This window comes from Erpetoichthys calabaricus, chromosome 6 (genome assembly GCF_900747795.2).
Source record: "Erpetoichthys calabaricus chromosome 6, fErpCal1.3, whole genome shotgun sequence".
NCBI lineage: Eukaryota > Metazoa > Chordata > Cladistia > Polypteriformes > Polypteridae > Erpetoichthys > Erpetoichthys calabaricus.
Window position 1 is genome coordinate 193629125 of NC_041399.2, and position 10091 is coordinate 193639215.

A 10091-nucleotide genomic window follows, 5' to 3' on the forward strand; every position below is an offset into this window, starting at 1 on the left:
CAATGACTTTCAAACCCTAGTCCTAAACTAGAAGGTTCATGGTACACATCTCCGCACACATCCAGGGGTATAGAGAACACTGCAGTGCCAATTGGCACAGCTCCTTATCTGAAAATGACTTTAAGCAACCAGATGATCTCACATAATACAAGAAGCAGTACTTTTCTAATTATATTGAGCATATGATAGGAAATTGAAAAAGTGCTTAAGAAGACAAAGCTGAAGATTGTTATAAACATTTTAATAATACATTAAATTACAGAGGGAAGCATATTGCTCAGGAACTGTCCCCACTGGTCCTTAATGCAGAAATGCTACTCATCACATCAATAAAAGATGGCAGTGTGGTTCAGTACACATCCTAGCATTGGGATACTGTAAATTGAAAAAGTCTCCAAATTGCTCACACTTGATATTGTTTTTTGATTATTGGTCCTGACCCATCTATCTTTCATTTCAGGTATAAGCAATATATTTATGAAAGAAAAAAACATAAAACAAAATATGAGAAATTTCAATATGCTTTTGAATGCCTACAGCACTACTTTGAAATTTTGAAGAGGCTTCTCTTCTATTGTTCGCAAATGGTGTTTCCTTTACATCCATCATAATGATCTTTTAAGTTCTGGTATTTGTAAGGGATGTTTTTTCGGGTAAGGTGATCCATGTGTTGGAATATCCTTTGAAAAACTGTCAGATGGAGGTGGTGCAGAACTTTTAGCACATTTAGGTGGTGACGTTCAAAGTGTTCAAACGTACAACGCCATTGTCAGGAGTTTAAAGATATCATCCCTTGATCTTGATTTCTTTGTCTGAAACAAAGAAGTAAAAACATTTAGACAAATGTAGGAATCATGCACGTCAAGTGCAAATTTAATTATCCGATCTACTGAAAAACACGCATCTGTCTATTGTAATGGAACATATTATTCCCTGTGATGCACGCTAAATTATCTCAAAGTTGTTCTTGCAGTATTCATGCTTTATTGAACTTGCTTAATTCAGTTCAAGGTCTTGAAAGCCACAACCTATCTTGCAGTAACCAAACATGGACATGGTGCCAGTCTGCTCTGTGTCCATACATCCAGTTAAACAAGGTCAATTCAAAATGACCAATTAGACTAACACAGATTTAAATGCCAGGATTCATCGGGCTCAAATTGTGAAAGAGTGGTTCAGGGAACATGAGACATCATTTTCACACATGGATTGGCCACCACAGAGTCCAGACCTTAACCCCATTGAGAATCTTTGGGATGTGCTGGAGATGGCTTTGCACAGCGGTCAGACTCTACCATCATTAATGCATGATCTTGGTGAAAACTTAATACAATACTGGATGGAACTAAATCTTGTGACATTGCAGAAGCTTATCGAAACAATGCCACAGCGAATGCGTGCCGTAATCAAAGCTAAAGGCGGTCCAATGAAATATTAGAGTGTGTGACCTTTGTTTTTGGTGGTGACTTTTTTTTTTGGCCAGGCAGTGTAGCATGTGGGATAAAGACCATAATACCCAAAGAAAAAACTCACACAGACATGGTGAGAATGTGTAGTATCACACATGTACAATTGGGAAACAGGTTACAGGCTCGAATAAGGGCATTTGTCTGCCGGACCACGCTTTTGCACTGTCACTTCATACTTTCTCTCATTCCTCCTCTGCAGACCATCAAATGGAAGTCCTGTCTGATGACATCACTTCTGGTCCTGGCTCTCATAACCTCACTTCCTGTGCCAATCATATATAAACAGCATCATTACTAATCCTATTTAGTTGTGTATTGAGCGCCATCCGAAAAGACATAATTTTGCTTGCTCCAAAAGTTTAATTTTTAAGTATACGGGATGGCTACCTCAAACCTTTTTCTGTGTATTTGTGTTTTCTTGACAGCAGACAGTGACCAGGGCAAGATTCAAATGCTGGTCTTCAAATCTATGACGGAACAATACTATCAACTGCACCACCATGCCACCCCAGTGTACAAACAATCAAAGAAAATTTTCAAAATGGAGTTAATCCAGCACTGGACTACAATCAACCATCACAGAAAAGAACAGAGAGAAGGCTACAATAATGTAATCATAGGAGAGATTACTGGCCAAGAGAGTGAGCCCTCAGGATTCACCTTTTCCAGAGAAACTCTGTGAGATGCTGATTCCTTTCCATAACTCACTCCTCTTTCTACCTGTAATGTACATACAGTAAACACTCCACAGAAAAAGCTTGTGATTCCTCAAACACTTTAAAAACAAGCAGTAGTGTTTTCTTTTTCCTGGCTCCGCCCCTTTTTTCCTGCTAAAGGCCACAAATCGACCTCTCCATCAGTTCTTAACAGAAACACTCTGAGTGTTTCAACGTTTTACACATGAAACAATTAAATGTGCTAAATGCAGTAATGTGATAGACTGTAAATATTTCCAACATATAATTATGGCATTATTTGTAATTATATAACTAATATAATTATATAATGTATAATTAGAATTAGAATTATATAATTATTTATTTAGTGGACACCTTTATCTCCAACTTACAAAAACATTACGTTAGTCCAGCTTTTGCTGCCATTTTCCTGCAACCCAGTCCTTATGTTTTCATGCATAGGTGGGTTGTTTGGCTTTATTTCCACCTTGAAGGACTAGCAGTTTGGTTGCTACTCTTCCATGATGAACACTTCTGATAAGATTTATCTGGACTATAGACAAGTATATCAGGTTCCCAGTGATTTCTGCCAGTTTCATACTGAAAGTGATGCTGGTATCTTCAGATTTTAAAGAGAAGTAAGTGTGATGTATTTCTTGTTTGCTGTTTTCTATGTCCAAAGACATCATTTTCAGTCCTCAAACGTGCTTGTTTGTGCTTCTGCATCTGGAAACAACTGTCTGCTGCAAAATATCTGCTTGGGAGTGACCTCAATGATGCAGGATGACAATCTTGTGTCTTGTTGCTATGCTCACTAGCGCCGTGGTCTAAGATTTACAGGATAAACTGCCACTTCTACCACAACCTCACCTATTGAGTATAGTTGTTCCTTCCTAGTTTTTATTTCCTCTAATCAGCTGTTTCTTTTTCAGTCAATCAACCTACACATGATGTCACCGATCCTTACATTCTGTATGCTAGATTGGCTTAATCAAGCACCTGATATCATGTCAACAAAGACCTCACGATTTGTAACTTAAAAGGGGAGAATTACTTTGTTGGTTACAAATACCTTATTTTATTACTTCAGTTTTTCCCAAAGGAATGTTTAGAACTCTAAAATCTGCTCTTTTCTATTGAAATAAAAGAAATAAAATACAGTAATCATCTATACTTATATTTATATATATATTGTGGCGGATGGCTGGGGATACTACCCAGCCAGGACGCCTAGAAGAACCAGGAGAGGGCCAATACCTTCCCTGGGCCATGAGAGGGCAGCCACCCTAGTCTGCATGGGGAACACGGGATCAGAGCTTGTAAGCTCATCCCTGTTGGGGCCTGTGGCCACCGCCAGGGGGCGCCCAGATGTTTATGGAACCCTGGATGGCAGCATTTCCAATCACACCAGGAAGTGCTGCCGGAAGATCATCACAGAGCACCAGGAGCACATCCGGGTTGTTATAAAAGAGGCCGCCTCCCTGCAGTCGACAAGCCGGAGTTGGGAGGAAGAAGAAGACAGAGCTTGGGAGAAGAGGAGTAAAGGCGGCAGAAGTATTGAGAGATTGAAGAGACTGGTTGATTTAGGCCTTGTGGTGCTGTTTACTATATAAAATAATAAATGTGTGTGTTTTGGGACATTCAGTGTCTGTCTGTCTGTGCCCGTGGGCTGTCTTTCCACTATATATATATATATATATGTATGAAATAGTTTACTGTCAAATAAATGCAAAGAGTACACGACACGTGTTTCGCCCTCATTCTGGGCTCATCAGGTGTACACACTCCACTGCACTCCCTCTCGGGAATCGAACCTCGGACGTCAGCGGCGATGCCCCTAACGTTGCGCCACGGCGTGTGGTTCGTTTATTTGACAGCATGTAGATCGGGGTAACTACATTCACGGCAAACTGAGGGCACCGTGGCGGATGTTAGCAGATTGCTGGCCAACCACAAGCGTTACCTGGTAGGTAACCACCCATACAATCAGATTGTGACACAGACTACGAATGCCGTGAATATATATGTATATATATATACATATACAGCCTGTATATGTATATACTGCATAGCTGTGCTCCCTGTCTAAGATGGGTTCAGATCTAAGCAATCAGTGTAGACCTGATGTTTTGTATTTGATACATGGGTTGTCCATTTGGTCTGATATAATAATAGTGGCCTTTTCGCAGCTTCCTCTTGGCGTTGCTCGCTGAACTGACCATGTTACAGTCAAAGTGCTTTGCTGGAAAAAAGCGCCAATGGTCGCTACCACATTGGCCTGGTTTGGCAGCGCTGTTCTAGTCCTGTCAGGGCTTTAGTTTCTGAACTTGCACAACAATTTATTGTTATTTTGACTCATTCATTGCCCACCACACAAAGTCATCATTCATTAGCATTACAGCTATAAATTTCATTCACATGGCCCAATCGGGTGTGAGTCACTACCACGCTGCTGTTGTTGACATTTAATGTAGGACAAAGAATAGGCCATTAAAACCAATTTTCTTAGTTTTAGACCCTTATTTGGTATTTTTATTATTTTTTTTAATTTTTTTTACCCTCTTTCTAAACATCTGCAGTGCCACTGTGCTGCAAAAGAAATGATTAACAAGATGGCTTTTGATGCAAGTAATTTTATTTAGGAAAAATGAAAATTCAATGACAGTAAGTAGACAACTGTTCACCCTCAAAAGTCTAATGAAGTTGAGTTCAGATTTCTATGATGCTTTCTTTTCTGTTCTTTTTGTTAAACCTGTATGCTTTTTTCATAAAGTAATGGAAAATTCTTAATTGTATCTAGTGATAGTATTATTGTTGCCTTTATTTTTAAAGTGGCAACTATAATAACATATTGCAATATTCATTTTGGTCATATTGTTTAGCACTTTTCTAATGTCTCATACTTTATTAGGAAAAACAGAAAAATCACATTATGTGTCCCAAATAAATAGTCATTTTTACAGTTAGCACAGTAATACACCAAAAATGAAGAATATCACAAAGCTATGAGATACACTATAAAGATATTTAAATATGCAGAAGGAAAAAGTCTCAATGAAATATGTGTGGTAAAAGCTGCCATATGTATACTAAAGGAAAGATGAATTCCTATTACAGTATACCAGAAACTGTTCCTTGTTTAATTATTTTTAACGTTATGCTTTGTGTAGCAGTGAAAAAAACTACCATAAAGGATGCAGGCTGTAACATAAGAGCACACTGCAAATATGGTGCTCATTTTTTGCACCTTGAGTAGTCCTAATGTAGTTCAGCAATTTTCCTCAAAGTGTTCCTACAGAAACCCTACATTTCAGCATTAACCTGAGTTTCAGCACTCTCGTAAGATTTGGTATATATAATAAATAAAATGAAACAATAAATATTAAATAAGTTCAAAAAGCAGGCAGGATCTAATAAACTATCCCCAGTCCATATCTACAGCTCAGCAAAGTGGTTATTTCCTAATTATTTGTGCAGCTTATCAAGCAAGAACTGTACTTACTTTTGAAATGAAGCTTAAGAAGTGTTGTTGCTGTTCTCAGATTTCTTTGAATGCTGAAAGAGAATTTTAACTTATTTTAAAATTATAGAAGCAAGGCAAAAATTGGTCAAATTCTAAACAAAATGGCTAAGAATACATGCAAGATGATACTCCATACTTTGTGCTTAACAATAATCAAACCACAGGAGCCATGCCTTCTTCATTCTAAGGTAATAAAGAATATCTTTGTACACAAAGAGTGCTTCACTAATACCAAATTTGCCAATTGATTGGTTCAGGAATTGCAACTGCCATCTCACAGCTCCAGGAATCTAGAGTCAAATGCCAGTGTAGCCATGATTTTCTTAGGGTATTCGGATTTCTTCCCATTTCCCAAAGGCATATGTATTAGGTTACTTGAAAAACTGATCTGGAATAATGGAGTGTTACTGAGTTCATGAGAGGGCTTCACAATGGACTGATGTACGGTTCCAGGATAGGCTCCATTCCTTGCAATGCTAATCTTCAATTAAGCCCAATTAGAAAAGGAATGGATAAAATTTAGAAATTGGGTCTACAGATGAGTGTATACAGATGGATTCATGAAAAGGACTGCCCATGTTATTTGTGCAACAGTCAGCACCCCGGAATAACAAAGAGAAAAATGTGATTTTAGGAATTATTGTAAATTTATTATAAATAGAAAACTGAAATATCACATTAACACAAATACTGATAAACCTGAGTATCATCTATGAGTTGTCACTAAGTTTTGATAAAAAAATTTCCAAGATAGTAAAGTCCAGTTTTTACCAACTGAGGCAAATCTCAAAACTAAAATCTTTTCTCTCACGGAAGGACTTGGAAACTGTCATTCATGCTTTTATCACATCTTGGCTAGACTATTGTAACTAATTATATGTGGGATTGTCCAAATTTGCACCTTCAGCTGGTTCAAAAAACAGTAGATAGATTTTTAACAAGTACTAGAAAAAAAGGATCATATCTCTCCTATACTGGCCTCTCTCCACTGGCTACTAGTGAGATTTCATATTGATTTTAAAATTTTCTTGTTTGTTTTTAAAGCCTTGCATGGTCTCGCTCCAAAATACATCTGCAATCTCCTTCATCCATACTCGGCACCGAGGACATTGAGGACATCTTGACAACTACTCCTTGTAGATCCAAGATTTTCAATAAAGTCTAGGGGAAAAAGAGCTCAACACCCACTGTTTTAAATGTGCTTTTATCAATAAATCAGAGTTGACATGACATTGTGACTGTTCACTCAGTACTTAGTTAAAACCCCTTTGGCAGTGATATCAGCCAGCAGTCTTTTTAGGGCTGTAATCTTCACACATCTGGGGCCTCATGAATAAACGATGCATATGCACAAGAATGTTGCGTACGCCTGTTTCTACACTCAAATCGTAATATATAAAAACTAAACTTGCCATAAAGCCACACACATTCTTACGACAGCCCAATCTACTGCTTAAACTAGTTTTCGGCTCGGTTTTGCAAACTGAATCATAGCACTACAGCAGCTGGTCGGAAAGAGGATTATTGAGATACAGCATCTAGCAGACACTGCCTCAGCCATGCGCACAGTCTGTGTGAACTTCTTCCATACAGTATGGCAAATGCTTCAAAGCCTTTCCTGTAGGGACCTTGCGGTTTAGAAACAGTATCATCATCATGAGTTCTAAACACACTCAATCATTCCATCAAGTGCTCCTGGTAGAACTCTTTGTACTTACAAGCACAATTAGCTCGCTGTAAAATTGCACTACAGTTGTAATATTTCACAACCTGAACCACTTTATGAACCATTTGCACTATATGTACATGTATAGTGTACTTATGCTTTCATATTGTATATGTTACATTGTTTTTTAATCGTATTATTATTCTTATTATTATTACTGTTATTTTATCATTTTATAGGAAAATAAGTTTATGGAGGATTTGCATATTGAATCTCATTGTACCATACAATAACAATAAAGGAATTCAATTTAATTCAATAGAAGAAAGCACGTACTTACATATGATGACGACTGGCTTCTAATTCGATTTACATTTCCAAGTGCTATCTTCTTGGAGCTCTTGATATCATTTTTAAGATGAAATGCAGTAAAGTGTATATTACATTATACATATAAGTTTTAACTTAATTTAAATAATGTATGCTGTTAATAATTAAAAGTGTGGGCATGGTGACATAGCGGTAGCGATGAGTGGGCGCCCGGTTCAGGGATTGTTCCTGCCTCACGCTGTATGCTTGCTGGGACTGGCGATACCCTGGTTAAAGAGCATGTTGTGATTCACACACATAAGAGTACATAGAACAACTCATAAAATACAAAGCATTTAACATGTTACTTTAGTTACGATGTTATCTGAGAAACTAGTAAATTAAACAATGTTAAGATGAAGTTTATGATGTTCTACTTTAATGACAAAATAATCTACTTGATTAAAGTGGAAATTCCAAGATTAAAGTTGATATTTCAACCTTTTTTTCCCACTGTGTCCCTATTTTTTTTTTCTTTTCTCTGTACTCCAATATGCTTCCATATGAAACTCAGATGGTGGGCTATGACTCGCCTTTTCATGGCGACTTTGATATTTGACCAGTTCTTTTTTATTTCAGGCAGTGTGCAACTTTCTGAACTTGAACTTTTCAGTTTCTCCACCAGTCTATGTCACTCAATCAACTTCCTTTTGTTGTTTATACCACTTCTTAAACCAACAAATACTACCTTTTTCCTTGCCACCACTTGGTATTCGCTGAAATTCTTCTTTTATCCCTGAGCTTTTGCCATTGTCTTTTCACAGAATGCTATTTATATTGATTTGCATATTCAAAGAGGTGTAATTTTGGTCGGAGTCAGGGTGGGGCGGCAGGCCCATGTTGACCGTGATTTATGTAGAGGAAGAATGTGAAAGTGGGCATATGCACAGATTTATGCATCTGTATTTTTTTGTGTGTAGGCACATTTCTATGTTTTAGTCTGAATTCTATGCACGGTGTTATACATGAGGACCCTGGATTTGTGGATTTTTTACCATTCTTCTCTGCATATCCTGTCAAGCTCTGCCAGGCTGGATGGAGATTGTTTGTAGGCAGTTATTTTCAGGTCTCTCCAGAGCTGGTTATTTGGAGTCTGTTCGCTGACTGGGCCACACATGAACTTTGCCAGAGTAGACCCTAAGCCTCTGCTGGATTGTCTTTGCCTTGTGCTAAGGGTCATTGCCCTGTTGGAATAGGAACCTTAGGGCCATTCTGAGTCCCTTAGTGCTCTGGAGCAAGGGTATCTCTATATTTTGTTTTGTTCAGCTTCCTACCAACTCTGACCAGTCACCCAGTCTCTGCTGCTGAAAAACAACTCTATAGCATGATGCTGTCACCACCTTGCTTCACTGTTGGAATGGTATTGTGCAGGTGACAAGCGGTGCCTGGTTTCCTCCAGATGTGATGTTTAGAACTGAGGTTAAACAGTTCAATCTTGGTTAAATCAGATCAGAGTTTCCTGTTTCTCATAGTCTGAGAGTCGGTTAGGTGCCATTTTTGCAAAATCCAAGTGGGCTTTTATGTGTTGTCTGGTCACTCTACCATAAAGCCCAGATTAGCAGAGTGTTGAAGTGGTGGGTTGTCCTTCTGTAAGTTTCTCCCATCTCCACAGAGGTTCTCTGGAGCTCAGCCAGAATGACCCATAAAAATCTTGGTCATCCATTTCACTAAGGGCTTTCTCTCCTGATTACTCCAAGTTGGCAGCTCCAGGAGGAGTCATGGTTGTTCCAAACTTATTTAATTTAAGAATTACGGTGACCACTGTGCTATTGGGAACCTTGAATGCTGCAGAATTTTTTATTAGCCTTCACCAGATCTGTGCTTCGACATCAGCTTCTACCTCATGGTTTTATCTTTTTTTTTTCATTCTGATACACATTGTCAGCTGTGGGACTTTATGTAGACAGGTGTGATCCTTTCCTAATCAGGTGCAATGAATGGACTCCAAATAAGATGTAGAAACATCTCCATGATGATTAATAGAACGGGATGCACCTGGCCCAAATTTCAACTGCCATAAGAAAGGGGCTGAATGCTTGTGTCAATGTGACATTCTGAACTTTTTATTTTGAAAAAATCTGTAAAACTCCTAAAGTACTATTTTTGTTTTGTCATTCTGTGGTACTGAGTGTTGATTGAAAAGTTCAAAAATAATTTGAATGATTTCGGCACAAGACTGCAAGATAGCAAAATCTGAAAAAGTTTCTGAAGACACCGTATAAAATAAAGATTAAGTGAGGCTGACCTGTAGAGCACCCTCACTAAACAGGCACTACATGAAGGTACAATACACTCAGAGGACGTCATTAAATGATTCATGTTTAACTTAACTAAATAGGCACTTTGAACAATAAAGTATAACTGTGGTTTACAAAAGAGCATCTTCA

At 38.1% G+C, this 10091-nt stretch overlaps 1 long non-coding RNA gene across 1 annotated transcript; it reads right to left on the bottom strand.

The window, feature by feature from the left end:
• Positions 1-220: 220 nt before the first annotated feature.
• LOC127528423 (uncharacterized) lies at positions 221-5905 on the bottom strand. Its single transcript, XR_007935320.1, has 2 exons — positions 5649-5905; positions 221-812 (listed from the first exon to the last, which is right to left on the bottom strand). It is a non-coding gene; the product is annotated as an uncharacterized LOC127528423 (long non-coding RNA).
• Between the last annotated feature and the right edge of the window lie 4186 nt (positions 5906-10091).